The sequence below is a fragment of the Sus scrofa genome, chromosome 16, assembly GCF_054392235.1.
Source record: "Sus scrofa isolate SSC_HxYL_T2T_F1_AM1 chromosome 16, Sscrofa_HxYL_maternal_Yorkshire_Landrace_v2.0, whole genome shotgun sequence".
NCBI lineage: Eukaryota > Metazoa > Chordata > Mammalia > Artiodactyla > Suidae > Sus > Sus scrofa.
The window spans coordinates 50,409,595-50,426,716 of NC_139398.1; the positions used below are offsets into that span (position 1 = coordinate 50,409,595).

General features: G+C 37.4%; 1 protein-coding gene across 28 annotated transcripts in view; it reads right to left on the bottom strand.

Annotated features, from left to right (window-relative positions):
* PDE4D (phosphodiesterase 4D) overlaps positions 1–17,122 on the bottom strand; it is a 1,507,422-nt gene that overhangs the window by 574,274 nt on the left and 916,026 nt on the right. The window lies entirely within an intron of this gene.

The following is a 17,122-nucleotide window of genomic DNA, read 5'->3' on the forward strand; positions in this document are numbered from 1 at the left end:
TTTGTTTTTAAAACGCACAGAAACAGAGGAGGGGGATGTCTTGCTAACTTGATGATCTGTAACCATTTAGAGACAGATGACCACACCGGTCGTTTCTGGACAGGAAATCCTGTAGAAGCAGGTTCTGCGGAAGTCGGTTATCCTTCAGTTGCAATTGCGCATGCCATAAAGCTGCTTGTTTGATTAGGGGGTGTGTGGATGTAAGGAGTGCTGAGGTAAAGCATTGCCATGCCTAGAGTGGATGGCATGCGTTTCCTCAAGCTTACCCCTTTGTTGCAAAAATTCTCTTCAACAATCCCCTGAAAGCACCCCATCACCGTTGATGCCATTTTGGAGCAAGAATAAAATAGTAAACTCTTGTAATAGTAGGTTGACACTTAAACGTTGGAATCAGAAGAAGGAGGGACCTTACAGTAGCAGTGTATTCAATATTAATGTATCACTTTTAACTTAGGTATTTAAAAAGGCTGCTGTGCAACTGCTTAATATTAAATGGAATACTGGCAACATTTAATATATCATGCTATTATCTTCAGTTAGGATTTCCCCAGTGAGGCCCTGTCATGGCAGAAAACATTACACAGAGTTAGGGGGGTGGCATTTCCCACAAATTCAAAACCAGGTGTAAAGAATTTTAGTCTTGAAAACTGCCATAATTTGAGGAGTATTTATTTGGATGAAATGATGAGCCTAATGAAAATATTCCTGGGAGAAGGAAGAACTGAGTGACTTCTTTAAAAGCAGTTTGAACTTCTGGATTTAGAAAGATGATACCACAGCTGAAAAGGAACTTGAGGATATTTCTTGAGATTTCCTACAACCGAGGCAGTGTCCCTGTGACTTCCTTTTTCTAAAGGGAATAAATCTCTTCCATACGGTCATTTGTGATCGGAACCAGAAGACTTCAGTCTGATTTGTTTTTAACAAGCTTTGAATGCTTTGAACCAGGCATCACAGAGTAATTCAAAAATTGATATTACACAAGATATTTAAATACTACTATTTAAGAGCAAGGAACACTTATGGTGTCCCAGCTCCTGTGCTGAGTGCTTTACCTTATTATCTCATTTAATCCTCACAACAACACAATTGGATATGGATTATTATTGGCCCTGTTCTGCAGATGAGGGAATTGTGGCACTTTGCTATCCAGCAGCTTCCTCAAGGTCAAACATCTAGTAAGAGTGACAATTTGAACCAAGAAAGTCTGTCTCCAAATCCTGCATGTATTATCACCATATCTTGATGCCCCTGCAAATAAGATTACCACCTTGGATTCTAAAATTTATTTTTACACGTATTATTTCAGTCTTGCGGAATCATGCTAAGGAGAGTAGAACATGTATTATACCAGCTTTGTTCATCACACATGTTAGCAGGAGGTCTGGGAGATAATTCAGATTACTTGATGATTGTTTGACAGGTTAGTGTTCTTTGATGATGAAGACAATAGGATGATGGACATTAACCTATTTCAAAACCAACGCTTAGTCCTCACACTATATAAAAAATACTTCCTCCATGGAAAGTACCAAATACAAAAAAAATTTAATGATGTAGAAAATTATTTTCCCTTATAATAGACATAATTTATTTGAAATTTTCTTATTCCTTCTACTCTATTCATTCCACCTTATTCATTCTACTCTACTTGGTTTGTAAGCCAATGTGTTACCCATGGGTGAAATAATACCAAAAATATCTCTAAACCACACAGTTAGACATTCAATACTTGTTAGCTATGTTTCCACTTGTGGTAAAGATATAATAAATCACTTTAGAAATTAAAAATCTAGAGAATTTAGTCTTCAGATTATTGGAAGAAATGCAAAATTAAAATATATTTAAACCAAGAGGAGATTTCAACTGAATATTCTTAAAGTAAACTTTTCTTGGCTTTTTATTGCTATTTTTATAGATGCAACCATCTAGAATAAGGTATAACAAACTAGAATGAAAGGGCGCACAACTGAGAAGCTATGATAAATAGCAGAGAAGCCAAATTTCTGCTTGAGGGATAACAAAGAAAAAAAAATGCAATTTATTTCACAGTTCAAGGAGCCAAGACTGCACATTAATAAACAATCCTAAATTGAGTATTTTGAAAACTCAAGGCAACATATATAAAAGAATGATCTTGCTTGGAGAATAGATATATATTCCATGTATATTTGAAACCGGGTCTTCAGAGATATGACCACTATTTTACAAATTGATACTTCATAAGGAGTTCCCGTTGTGGTGCAGTGGTTAACGAACCCGACTAGGAACCATGAGGTTGCGGGTTCGGTCCCTGCCCTTGCTCAGTGGGTTAATGATCCGGCGTTGCCTTGAGCTGTGGTGTAGGTCGCAGACGCGGCTGTGATCCAGCGTTGCTGTGGCTCTGGCGTAGGCTGGTGGCTACAGCTCCGATTGGACCCCTAGCCTGGGAACCTCCATATGCCCTGGGAGCGGCCCAAGAAATAGCAAAAAGACAAAAAAAAAAAAAAAAAAAAAAAAAGATACTTCATAAGACTTAGTATTTTACCAATGTGTGGTCTTCATGAAACAGCATTTGATCAGAATTAATAGGTTTGTCATTGGAAAACAAGCCCTCTAAGATGAATAATGTTGATGGACTAGGGTAATACAAATCTGTTTTTTCTGCTAAAAGGTAATCATCTTTCCATGAAACTTCTAAGAAATACAGGAGGAAGTATAAAAGACTACTTTTATGGCAGACCCCAGCCCCATCATTTAATCAGTAAAGGAGTGCTAATTATCAACAGGGCAACAGAGATTGGCACCAACTTCCTAGAGCCATGTTGTAGACTGAGCACTACAAAAGGTAGTTTTCCTCTTCCTTTAAAAACTGTAATCCCAGAAACAGCTTTTCACCAGTAAGAATGATGTTAGCTCTGGGTTTGTCATAACAAGCACAAGAGTAATTAGGATACTCTTTCAAGGATAGACTCACATTAACTATCCTCACAAGAGACTGATGGAAGAAAAAACACACATTGCTAATTTGATTGATAAAATGTAAACTACAAACCCAGAGCCATGTTCACAAAGATTGTTCAGTGTTCTCAAAATCCAAGAAGAACTAACTAGCCAGTGTCCCCATGCCTTTTTCCTATAATTAAAGCCTCTTTCTGCCAAGACTAGGGGGTTATGCGCCCAAGGGTATGGTTTTCCAGCTAAATTCCTGAGAGTCCTGTGGTTTTGCAAAGTTGCCTCAAGACTGCTCAGGGCAAAGGGAAGGCCAGGTACCTTGTGTTGTTTCAACCAGAACCCCTCTGTTTTATTTTTGGGTTCAGTTTGAAAGGGGGAGTCTGGTTCTTTAAAAAAAAAAATGTTTACAAAAACATAGTAGGAATACAAATTAATACTTTCAAGTCAAATTCTTATCATTGTACTACTAGTTTCAAGACTCCATTCTCTTCAAACCCCTTCAATTTCACAATGAACATAGTACAAATGATTAAGTTATATCTTTATGCTAATATAAGTACAGCACAATAAAGACACACCCTAGTACAAACCTTGTGTGTTTCCTAAACCCTTTAGTCACTTATCTGATATGGACATATAATGGCTTAACTCATTGGTCTCTGAGTTTCACTTTCAGAATGAAACTGTAAGTGTTAAGGTATATTTTTCTGTCACCATCACATTCTTCTATAACCAACAGCTACTACCAACGACTGCCTCAACTTAGTTTTGAGTAGAATTAGTTTTAATAGGATAGTTTTTAATAACTTAAAGCTTCTCTATATTTAGATATGGAGATAGGGACAGAGGTCTAAAAGACATTCTTTGATTAATCTTTGAACAATGCTAATTGTCAGTTCAGACGTTTTAGGGTGGTAAACCATTATTTCAAGAGGCTAAATAATTTTGTATAAAAATATTTACATGTGCAAACACCTCTGTGTATTTTTTAGCACATTCTCTATATTAGTAGTATAAGTATGTTCTATCTTAGGAAAAGGAAGTTACAGTCACTTGGATATATTGGGGGAATAGATATAATTTTTCCCTGCAAGCCAGAAAAGCAATATATTTTTTTAAATTTCCAATAAAATGAAATGTATGTATATTTTTACTTATATGCCGAGACCAGCTCAGCAGGATGGGGCTGAAGAATGAACAGGTGCTGTAAAACTTAAGGAAAAAAGTTAACATAAAATAAGACACAGAGACATTTGTCTTAAGTAAACGTGGGAACCAGGGATTCAAGGTCTCAGGGACCAAGAGCACCGCCTCAAGAAACCACACTGCTTTTATTGTGCTCTTTAGGATTACGTGAAGTGAGGAGGGGGCTATAGGTGGAGGATATAGTGGGTTTTTTAAATTATTTTATAAATTATTTTATTATTTTAGAAGTCACATAGCTGGTAGATGGTTAAGTTTTACTCTGACCTTTAGGCATGTAACAATCATTAGCATTTGAGAAAGCTTGGCATTAGCTATCTATGCATAGCATTTCAGAGAATCCTCACTGTGCTCCGCAAATGGCATGCCTATCTGCGGCAACCCTAGGTTTGCACCTTGGTTCTCTTTGCTAATGCATATTCTGCTAATGACCACTCATAAACCACTTGGGGCCATGAGGTTCCTCCTTCTCTTATTCTTTAGAGGACATATCATGCTTGTGTAAACAGCATGCCAATCTGCACAGGTCCGGTGTGCCTAGACCAACCCATTATGTCCTCATTCAGCTGACCCTATAAATAACTTATGCCTTTAGGTCTTTGTTCTTAAGCTTAAGTCATTTACCATCACTGTGACTGTTTTTCAAGCAGGAAGATGGGGTAAAGTAGGACAAGATGGAGTTTTCAGCAAAGAGGCTAAGAAAATATTGTAGAAACACGTCTTGCGACACTTATACATGTGTATGTGTGTGTAAATATACATTTTTTTCTATGTATATCTATATACCTATTTTGTTCTATGTATAAAACTATGAATTATAATAATCATCAATAAGCAGGTGCGAATGGCATCCTAGCATGTAGAATGGGCTCAACATGTCTACACATTCCCCACCCCTGCCTCCCAGTGTTAAAAGAAGACTCAAGACCAAATCTGCTCTCTCACCCCTACAGAAAACCAAGCCCTCTGGAAAGGAACTTCTTCTGTGTACTTATCACACCAAGAACACGATTGGCACTCTGGAAATGTTAAGTAATGACCACGTTGATAGTGATGACTTCCCACTTCTGGCAAGTTCTAGCAAAGTCTGAAGGCATATGGTATAGCACCTTTAGAGCGGAAATAAAAGGAGCTCTTCATGAAGCCATAGTTTCAACTGCTAAGAATCAGGGCACTGGGCCAAGTGTCAGCAAGTTGCCAGTCTATTCAATTACTTCATATTCTTATAACCAAAGGTAACAACCACCCAAGAAAAAAATGAAAAAGAAATTCGTTAAACACATATTTTGATTACCTGGGGCCAACAGATACTTTATTGAAAATGTTCGTGATTTAACAATATAAGTCATTTCAGATCATACAGGCTAAGCTTACATCTTTTCATCTTAAATAAGTGCATTTATAGGGGGAAAAAAAAATCCTCATATCATCAAACATATTTCATGACGAGACACTCAGAAAGCTTGCTAAATGCCACGTTTAATATTTTTGAAAGCAGAAATGTTAGAATACCTAATGCAAGTATTAGGTAAGAAACCACTATTTATTATTCAAAAAAATGTGAAAAAAAATTCCACACGTTTGAAGAAGAAAAAGTCAAATTTGCATTCTGTCTTAAAGTCTAGAGATGTGAGCCTTTAATTTCAGATTCTGCCTTTCATTTTCTGTGTAATTTTGAACAACTCATTAAACCTTTGTGAGACTGTTTCTTTATTTGTACCATAGAAATAATAGCAAATTTATAGGCTATTATAATTTTTAACTTTCTGAGGTTATGTTATAGAAAGACACTTTGTAACAGGAAGGCAGCACTTTAAATGCTACTCACTTATACTTAAATTCAATCCTTAGAAAATATAACAAAATATAAATTCCTCACTTGATCTCCAATTCACCTAAAATGAAATGGAAAAAGAAAAAACCAGTGTTGGAAGTTCCTTCTGAAATTATGTTTCATTTCTACCTTAAACTTTTCTAAAGGCTTTGTATCATATCAGAAACTCAAAGGAGTACAAATATTTCTCATGTAATAAAGCCCAGCTCCAAAATATACCAATATTTATGAGATATTATAGATTCTTAAGAATGACTTGGGGATGGAGTCCATCATGGCTCAGTAGTAATGAATCCGACTAGTATCCATGAGGATGTGGGTTCGGTCCCTGGCCTCATCCAGTGAGTTAAGGATCCAGGGTTGCAGTGAGCTATGGTATCAGTCATAGACACTGTGTGTAGGTGGCGGACACAGCTCGAATCTAGTGTTGCTATAGCTGTGGTGTAGGTTGGCAGCTGTAGCTCCCATTCAACCCCTAGCCTGGGAATTTCCAAACACTGCAGGTGCAGTAGTTCCCCCACCCCAAAAAAAGGAAAGAACATCTGAAATATCTGTAGGTGAAAGATTAAAAAAAATCAGGTGTCCAGAATATCTTTAATATGAATTATTTAATATGACTTTTAATATGCACATGTACATAAATATATATTTATGCCAATGTAGAGAAAAAGAACCAGAAGGATGTACACCAAAGTACTGACAAACTAATTATCTGTGAGATAAGGAAGTAAAAGCAGGCCTCATTAAAAAAAGATTATCACATTTTACTTTATATATTTCTGAATAGATTAATCTTCTTAACAAGAATATTTCCATGTATTATTTGTATAATTGAAACACCAAGTAAAAGAAAAGTATATCTAGCATTTATTAAGGAAGGATAGTCATTCATAGTTAATATCTATGTATTGGAGTATCAAAATCAATTTTCTAATATTTGTCAGACAGAATCGCTGATAGGCTTGAAATAGCTAATCTCAAACCTCAAAGCTGAACAAATTCCAAATATATATTCAAATGTTCAAATATTCCACTAACATCTTTAGTTAGATCAATATAAAGTCTTAAAAAGAGAAGTGAAGAACTGGTTTATTCATTTTCCACACATTTTCTAGTTGTAGCCAAAAGCAGCGCTCATTCAGAGTCGGAACCACTGACGTTAAAGTTATGTCTACTTATAAAACAAAACATCTGATCGCACATCATAATTTTATGTGTTTATTTTACTCCAACTCAAATACATAAGTATCTGCAAATGTGCAAATTTCCTAACTCCTTAATTTTGATCATCTTTGTGTTTGCTAGTATACTTCTAAAAAACTTAAGGAAGTTACATATCTACTACAGTAGTAGTATATAGTATATATATTTTTTGGCTCAGGTAAATCCAAGAAAATATTTGTATCTACGTTTAGAATAGAATAGGATGGATGGTCTATCATTTATATTTTAAATCTAATTTATTGGTTCTTTAATATTCTGGCAAGAATCATTGTTGGCCGTGGGTTTTAGTGCCTTTTTAATTGTAATCGGGGGAAGATGTATTTTCATAGTCATTGTAATTGGACACTAAAAAAGGCTGTACAAAGTTTGTAAATGAGATGTAATTTAAAATCCAAAGACCTCAATTGCTGCTTTTAATATATACACACAATCAAATTCACACACCACTGACAGTAAACCAAGTAAAAGCAAATACAACTATGATACTGACAAATTATATGTATATATTTATAATGTAGATATTACATATATATTAAGATACATATACATGTATTGTTATTTCAATACCTTGTATGTACTGTATGAGAACATTGCTACTCCATTTTTTTTTTTTTCAGTTATCTTTGAAATAGGGTGTTAAAGGTCATACTAAGAATGTAAATGCCATCAGGGCACTCTGATTTTTTGGTCTGTTGTCCCTGCTATATCCTCAGTATTTAGAATAGTGTTTAGTGCGTAATTAGTGTTCAGTGAGGAGTTCCTGCTATGACACAGTGTGTTAAGAATCTGACCGCAGCAGTTTGGGTCACTGTGGAGGCATGGGTTCGATCCCTAGCCCAGGGCAATGGGTTAAGGATCCAGCATTACTGTAGACATGGTGTAGGTCACAGCTGTGGCTTGGACTTAATCCCTGGCCCAGGAACTTCCATATGCTGCAGGTGTGGCCATAAAAAAATTTTTTTAAAGTGCTCAGTGAAATATTTGCTGAGTGCGATTATCATAAACAAATCTGTCACTATATCAAACATGGTTATTTACGTCGGCCTACAGTGCTTTCTGGAAAGCCTTCTTTCCCTACACCCTAGTAACCCTTATAAAACCAGGCTGGCAGAGGTATGAAAACTTGACTCACTGCCACCTGATTCATTCACTGGATAAAAAACATTAATATTCTACATTTGGAATGTGAATGGTCATAAGAAAATAGAGAGTTTAATCAGTTCCAGATGAGCCTGAACCAAAATGTCATGAGGACTTAGGGGCTGAAGCCATTTTGGGTCAAGTGCAAACTGATGACTTAGAAAATTGTAGCAATTACAGAGAGAGGCAGGCAAAGAACTGAAACACAGAGACAAACAGAAATGGATGATTATATAGCCACAGAAAGAGTAGTAGTCTCAAATCTTGAGTTTTACAAATCAAACAAGACCCAGTTACTTGTTTCTGTGATTTGCTGTATCTTCATAGTAACCATACACCCTCATTTTTCACAGAGGCTAATCTAAGTCAGTTTCTTTTTCTTGAAATCAAAATCTTGGCTAGACAGGTCACCATATAAGAAATTTTATGTTGCTATTCATAAATCCTTTTCCTCCCCTCCAAAAATAAAGCTATTTATTTATTTATTTTTGCTTTTTAGGGCCACACCGATGGCATATGGAGGTTCCCAGGCTAAGGGTCTAATCGGAGCTACAGCTGCTGGCCTATACCACAGCCACAGCAACGCAGGATCCAAGGCACATCTGTGATCGACACCACAACTCAAGGCAATGCCAGACCCTTAACCCACTGAGCAAGGCCAGGGATCGAACCCACAACCTCATGGTTCCTAACCGGATTCGTTTCTGCTGCACCACGACAGGAATCCCCACCCCCCCCCTTTTTAAAGCAATTTAAAATTAATGCTATATTGCAATATTGAACAGCTAAGTGAATTAGCTTAACATTGAATTGATGGTTACTCAATCAAGGAGCTTAAATTAAAACACACACACACTCAAACAGAGGAATTAACAATTAACGTATCTACATCTACATCCACAGCCAGGGATTCTGGAGAGAGCGTTTTTTTTTTTCTGACTGGCATCTATTACACTTCCAGTCAAAATATTAGCTTCTTATTTTTCTCAAACCCCTTTCATCATTTTCTTCACTGAATCTTAATTTGTTTCAGATAAGGAGGCAAAAGACAGAAAGAGAGAGAGATTAAGGAATGGGGAAAAGACCGTGATTTTTTATTAGCTTTATAGAGTAAGAAAATTTAATACTTAAAAGGCATAATTCCCTTTTAGGGAGAAAAAAAGAACATTCATAGGATTATTTTAAAATAATCATTGAACATTTTTAAAATATTAAAATGTATTAGAACCAGAACTCAATATTTTAGAATAATAGTTTTAAAGTCATTTTGATATAATTGATTAAAACTCTCTTTGCACTTGAGTGCAAAATAAATTCAAGGCTAGTTATTAAACCCTAGTTGCCTACTGTAGACAGATACCGCTTCCTTCTCCTAGCATTTTATACCCTCTGCTCTGCTGTTTATAATGTTCTGACCTAGAGAAGAATCCATAATCCTTGAAACTATCAGCTAATTGGCATACTCCATCCCTAAAATGGCATACTCCGTCTCTAAAAACATCACTATAGACCATAAAGATCACTTAATAGATACAAACGAGCAAACATAAACATCACATCCAAAATCGAACGAAAAAGAAAAATATTAGTATGTGATCCAATTGCCTGGCAATGAAGCTTATACTTTTCTCTATGGAAAGAACCTGATGAGTGGGGAAGAATTCAATATGAAATGTAACATGATTTCATCTGTCATGGTTTGTAAAATGGATGAAGACACAAAAGAACTTTAAATTTTTCCACAAAACAAAGTAACGGATCAAACAGTAAGTTTATTTTTAGGATTTCCCCTTTCTTCTCAGGGACACTTCCCCTTCAGATTGGTGATGGAACTGGTAGATGAGGACTTGTTCCTTTGTCATCAGGATTCTCAGCAAGCTTCCTTGATTTTTATAATTCTTGCTTTGTTTTTAAATGAATGGAAGTTGCATTAGAGACAGGAGCAGGAGTTCCCGTCATGGCACAGTGGTTAACAAATCTGACGAGGAACCATGAGGTTGCGGGTTTCATCCCTGGCCTTGCTCAGCAGGTTAAGGATCCGGCGTTGCCGCTAGCTGTGGCATAGGTTGCAGACGCAGCTTGGATCCCGTGTTGCTGTGGCTGTGGTTTAGGCTGGTGGCTACAGCTCCGATTAGACCCCTAGCCTGAGAACCTCCATATGCCGTGGGAGCGGCCCTAGCAAAAAAAAAAAAAAAAAAAGGCAAAAGGACAAAAAAAAAAGATGCAGGAACAAAGTTAATGAAAATGTAAACTTTTCACCCTTCTCCCTCTGCCCAAGAATTGCCCACTGATTAGAGCTAATTGGATGAGGCTACTACAGTGTGTGGAGGGTTGAATATTTTCATTCCTGAAGGAAGGAGAATGACCAAACCACTGTTGTAGCCTGGAATCCCCGGTGACCTCTCATGGGCTGTACCTTTTGTGAGCCAGTGACAACCCCAAACTCCCTAAGGAGTCTGAAGGAAAGAAGAGGTAAAGACAAAGGCACGTGAATAGCAGTGGAGTGGGACGGGACAGCACTACCATTGATACCGACTTTCCCATCTCCCTTGTTTTCCATAATGACTCACTGCTTCCTATGCCTATGCAGATCTACTTTGAGATTCTTCCACTGGTGCATAGGTGTTTTAAAAATCAGAATGTTTGCTGGATAATGTAAATAATTTTCCTTTCAAATATTAGAGGAAGATAGAAAGGAGAGACATGCAAGTAGAAATACAAATGTGATGTGGTATTGTCAGGATATTAGAAAATATTTTTTAAAGAGTATCAGTATTGTAACAAAGCCATTGGAAATAAAGACATGCGATATGTATCAAAAACATTTTATTTTGGTTTCCCACTATCCCTTTAAGTTTTATTTATGGAGAAAGTCTTGTGACTTATCTGAGCACTCTTAGGCAATAGAGAAACTTTATATTCTCTTTAAATCACCAACTCAGATTCTATTCAGAAATTAGAATGTCCCTTCTAAACTGTAATCCTAAACTCCAAACTTGATTTAACTCACATCTTCTTCTTGCTCCTAGCTGAGCCCACTGCACACTAGCTGCTTGCACTGGGGTAAGCAGGTGAGGCAGGCGTAGGGTTTATCTCCCCTCTTCCCTGATTCTGACTTCTCAGATGTTGGTAAGGACTCTTCTGGGGTTACAGGGCATGGAAAGAGAAGAAAGTAAGGAAAGGATTTTTTCGTTTTCTTTTAATTGGCGCTGTCTTAAGATGGCATCTTGCTCTGGGGACCTGGCAGATGCTGAAAGCTGCATCTGTGTCTCACGGACACTTTTGTTGGTTCATCAGCCGCATCCCCATGTGGCCCCCTGGCTGCAACTCCTATGACTCAGGCAGAGCTTTGTGTTCAGCCCTGCTGGTTAATCAGCCCCCCACTAAGCCCAAGATTTTCTAGTGGTCCAATCCCTACGATTCCAAACTCTTGCTGTTGAAGCCCAAACTCCTTTTCCAGATGGTCCCCTTGGGAAGGAAATGAAATGGCTCAAGGTCAGCCCTCTCTCAAGTGTGGTATACATCCATGGGGATGACTCCCAGCATGGAATCCTCTTTTTCTGGGCTTGATGACTCCAGTCCCGTTTGAGAGAGGAAGGGACAGGACTCACAGCAATACTTCGTTATCGCTTTCTTTTAAAAAAATGAATAACACTATCTTTCCACAAATTGTTCTTCCTTTTCACTCTCTGAACTCTGTTACTGCCTTGATCTGAGTTAAGGGCCCCTGTATAAGAGCCCCAAAGTCACGAAACTCCTTCTCGGCCACCTATTTTGAAGCTTGGACTTTAGGGCTGGCATCACATTTTGGAATGGGGCTTCTATTGTATCTCACCACCTTTGTTGAAACTTTAGTTTTAACTTTTATTACCATGTAATGGGATTCACATCATGGTTGCTTTATCATTGTTGGTGATATCCACCCTCCTTCTTCCTTCCTGGCAGAAGCCCAATTATTTTTGCTGGAATTTACTTTCTGAAGCAACCAAGTACTCAGAGAAGGTGAGTCCTTACCTAGCTCAGGGGTAAATCCTGAGGAGTTTAATCCCATTTTCTGACCAGTAATTCCTTTACGTCATGAGATCAAACCTAGCCAAAGAGATATAAAAGGAAGCTGGTTGAGATGACTTCTGGGAGAAACATTTCACAAAGAGAAGCACAAGGAAGGAAGGGTTCATTTTCAGCCTCTGGACCATGTACCTGGCTGAGGCCATGATCCTGTGATAATTAGAAAAGTCAGTCTGAGCAAAAGGACAGCATGCTAAGATAGCAAGCACAACCCAGGTGATGTGCCCGAGCCTCTTAATAACCATCCCTGGAACTCTCTACCTTGAAACTTCATACTGAATTCCCCTTTTTCTTTTTTATGGCCACACCTACAGCATATGGAAGATCCTGGGCCAGGGGTCCAATCAAAGCTACAGCTGGGGCCATAACCACAGCATCGATATAGCAGAGATGCATCTGCAACCTAAATGCCAGAGCTTGAAGCAATGCCTGGTCCTTAACCCACTGATCAAGGCCAGGGGTCGAAGGTGAATCCTCATGGATACTAGTCAGGTTCTTAACCTGCTGAATCACAATAGGAACTCCCATTTTCCTTAGTTTTTTTTTTTTTTTTTTTTTTTTTTTTTAATGTTAAGCCATTCAATTAGCAGCTGCAAATTTGCACCAAAGCCATCTTCCGTGAGAGAGTTCACTATGAACTATTTATTATAATCCAGGGCATTTCTCAATAGGCAATCAAGTTAGGAGAGGGAAGCTTAGGTTTTCTTATTTTTTTTTTTCTAAGTGGGTGGTGGGTAAGCTCATCTGCCAAAATAAAACCACTTTTAAAATCAGAAGATGTTAATTCTCAAATTTGCAATTGCTATTATTGAATTGAAACAACAGTTGTGATGACACCTGGGAAAACCAATGTAAATAAAAACAAACAAAAGCTATGTTCAATGTGGAAATCCATCATTTATTAGTATGGCTCTCTCTTGGAGTTGATGAGGGAAACTAAAGAGGTTTCTAATATTACATGACACTGTCAATACTCAGGGCAAGGATCACATTTTAATCTTAGGAAATCAGAAGATGATGTGTGTGCCAAAACCCCCTGGGAAAGCGAGTCATACTTCATGCAGGATTCCATTTATAGGATCAAGCCAGGACCTATTTTAATATCCCATATTATAATGTGGGCATGCTTATATTAAATCACTTTTAGAGAAACACTAGGTGACTAATATGTGACAATGATATGTTTGCAGACTAATACATTCAGAACAACAACAGAATAATGAGCTAATTTGTAAAGTACCAGATGGAATTGCTGAAAGCCAGTGGCTTAAGCGCTATCATAATTGTCCCTTGTACTCCAAGAAGACATTTCTAGTAATCTTGCTACCCACATCTTTGCTTTTGGATGAACAGTTTGAGGTGTTAACTAATCCTCTTACCATGAAGGTAGGTCTATGTATTTGAACATGCTTGCTATTGGAGAACTTCTGGCAGTATGAAGTTCTGCTTTTTACTTTTTTTTCTTTTTTTTTTTTTTAATGGCTGCACCGGCAGCACATGGAGGTTCCCAGGCCAGGCACTGAAGCTAAGTCACAGCTGCAACCTATCCCCACAACTGCAGCAATGCCGGATCCTTTAACCCAGTGTGCTGAGTGTGGAACAAACTCACACCTCTGCAGCAACCTGAACCACTGCAGTCAGGTTTGTAACCCACTGCATCATAGTGGGAACTCCTGCTTTAAAAAAACAAAAACAACCCCCCCCAAAAAACAAAAACCCCTCTACTGTCTGAATGGCATCCCATAATGAGGGACCTTTCATCTTAACTGCCCTCCAGTCCACGTTACTGTTGTTATTCTGTTGATGCTGTTTCTTTGATAGTTCCTGAACAATGAAGTGCATTCACATTTATACTTGTACAGTGTCTCTTTTTCCTCTCTGTTGGTAAACTCCAGCTCAATGATACGGGCACCCCATCCTCTGTACTTTTGAAATTGCCTTTTCCATTTTTCCTTCCTTCACCCAAGTTAATCCAAGGGTGACTAACCCTCTTATCATGAGCCATGTCCTCCCTCCTCTAGTCCCCAACCAAGCCCTGAGATAGATAAACCTAAGCCCCAGTTTTGCCTCTTTCTGCATTTCTTCTTCTCTCAGGCCTGAATGTAAACTAGCTAATTTGTGCTGTTAGGTTAATAGAAATGTTTCTGCAGAAAACATGGATTGGTGGAAGGAGCCCAGGCTTTTGGTATTATCAGACAAACTTAAGATCTCCTTTCACTTTGTTCATCTTGGGCTCATTTCTCAACCTTCACTGAATCTTATTTTTTTCACCTGGAAAACAATTCCTATTTCTTAAGATTTGGAATTACTGTAGTATACTGACTGTTCATGAGAAGGTATAGGTTAACCACTTAGCTCATATGAGAAATCATTCATATTTATTTCCATTCATCCTCCAATATTTGCCACCTAACCTGCTGACTATAATGGTGGGATGGTTAAATTAGGGAAGAAGAGAAACAATGATTAGAAATATGAAAAGGTTAAGCTGTATAGGCTTCTCAAGCAATTACTAATGCAAAGTGAGTTAGCCGGGTGGGTGCTAAACATAGCCATGGTACAATTTTTGTTTCATTTACTTTAAGAAGAGCCTAGAAATTAATTAAAATGAGACCAACAACCCAAAGGAAAAGTGAGAAACGAATGCAAATAAACATCACATAAGGAGAACTACAAATAGCTATAGCCATTAGAAAAGACATTCTATCTCAGTGATAACCAAAGAAATAAGTCCACACTACAAGGAGATATTTTGCCTATCACATTGCTAAAAACGAAAGAATAAAAATATCTAATGATGGTGAAGGGGTAGGAAACAGGTACACCAATAACAGTTCCACCATTTGGTGGAAACAACGATTGCAAACACTTTCTTGGAGTACAACTTAGACTTTTTCAAATGTAAAAAGATTTGATTTTTAGAAGTCTATCCTACAAAAGTGATTCCTTTAATGCAATCTTACACACACACACACACACACACACACACACACACACACTCATTTTGGAAATGTTGACAGTAATAAGAAAAGAATCCCATTCCTTTCACCAAATGCTGAGTTCTTGGAGAGGTCATATATTTTTCTCTCTTCCCGAGTAACTTCTGAGCCTCCAAACTTGTATTAGGGCTAAAGATGCTTAAATACATATAGTAACAAATACAAAATACTAACAAAAGATCAAAATATTTTAAGTATGATTAAAGAAAATAATATAGGTTTTAAAACTGTGTAGGTGATTTGCTATTTTCAGAGCTAAACATTAAGTATTTAATAGCTGGTGACCCAAAGTCCAAACAGATTTTTCTATCCATTTAAAAATTTGAAACCTTTTACAATATAATTGATTGATACTTGGTTTTCCAATCCTTTGTAAAATATATTTATACTTTTGATGCTGCATTTATTTCTCAAGACCTAACACATGAAAATTAAAACAATCTATCAAACTCAATTCTTCTGTCTTCTTTTTTTAAGAGGAAATTCTTTATTATAAATACAGCATTTATAACTAATAAGGAATTAATATCCAAGATATATAAATAGTTGCTACAATAAGAAAAAAAATCGTTACAATCTGATTAAAAAAATGGTCACAGGATATGAATATATAATTTGCTGAAGGAGAAATTGTGAAAGTCAATATATATGAAAAGAAGTTCTGCTTCACTGGTAATCTTGAAAATGCAATTTCAAATAATCGTGTATGTTTCCTTCTCGTTTTAGTCTCCACCCCCACTCCCTACAGTAACCGCAAAGTTTTGCTTTGTTGTCACACTTTCTCTGACATCTAAAAAACATAAGGAACACTGTCATCATAAGCCAAAATTGATCTCATTTACCCCAGGAATACAAAATTTCTCAAATGAGAGTATAAACTCCTATTACTACAACACTTGGGCCCTGTTCTTTCTATTAGAATTAAATTTTCTTGCATTATGGGGTCGGAGAAGGAGAGACAATGTCTTTCCAATACAAAGACCATGCCCCTAATATCATCAGCAAAGAGTGCCTCTGGGTCACTTTTACCAGGAGTGAAATTGAGCCTCTTCAGTCACACCATCTGGACTAAAGTGGCATCGTTAAGTGCATCCATTAGTGAGCTGTCTGACCTAGGCCATGAAACAGACTAAGTGGAACCAATCCAACAGAAACTCATTAGGCTGGTGGTCAGCCCAACTTGGCTACTTTACTGTAGGTAACAGAGATCCAGTCTTTTAAAACGAACCGGTGCCTTCTTTTTCAAGGAGAATTGTATTATATAAGACAGGAAATATATATAAAACTCTGTTCATCAGTGTGAACCCCAAATCAGACAGGTATAAGGGGTTTAGCTGAATATTGCTAGCTATGTAAATTGAGCTGAGCTTCTCAAAAGAGCACTGCATTAATTGAACTATTAGCATAAGAAACGAATTAGCTTCCTGCCACAGACCATTTAAAAACATTACAAATGAGGGGAAAAGGGTGAAATAAAGGTAACAGTTTTGAGTCCCTTCATGGCTAAAGGTTTTGTACACTGAGTTTTACACAAGTTATTTCTTTTAATATTTGTAATCACTCTATAAAGCAAGTAGTAACACCCCCCACACTTTATAGGTGAGGAAGTAGAAGAGCCTAGAGGGGGTAGGTCACTGCCCATGGACCTAGAAAGTAAGTCGCTGAGCTGCAACTGGATTCTACAGCTCACTCTGCCCACCACACCATGAGAGCAGCCTTA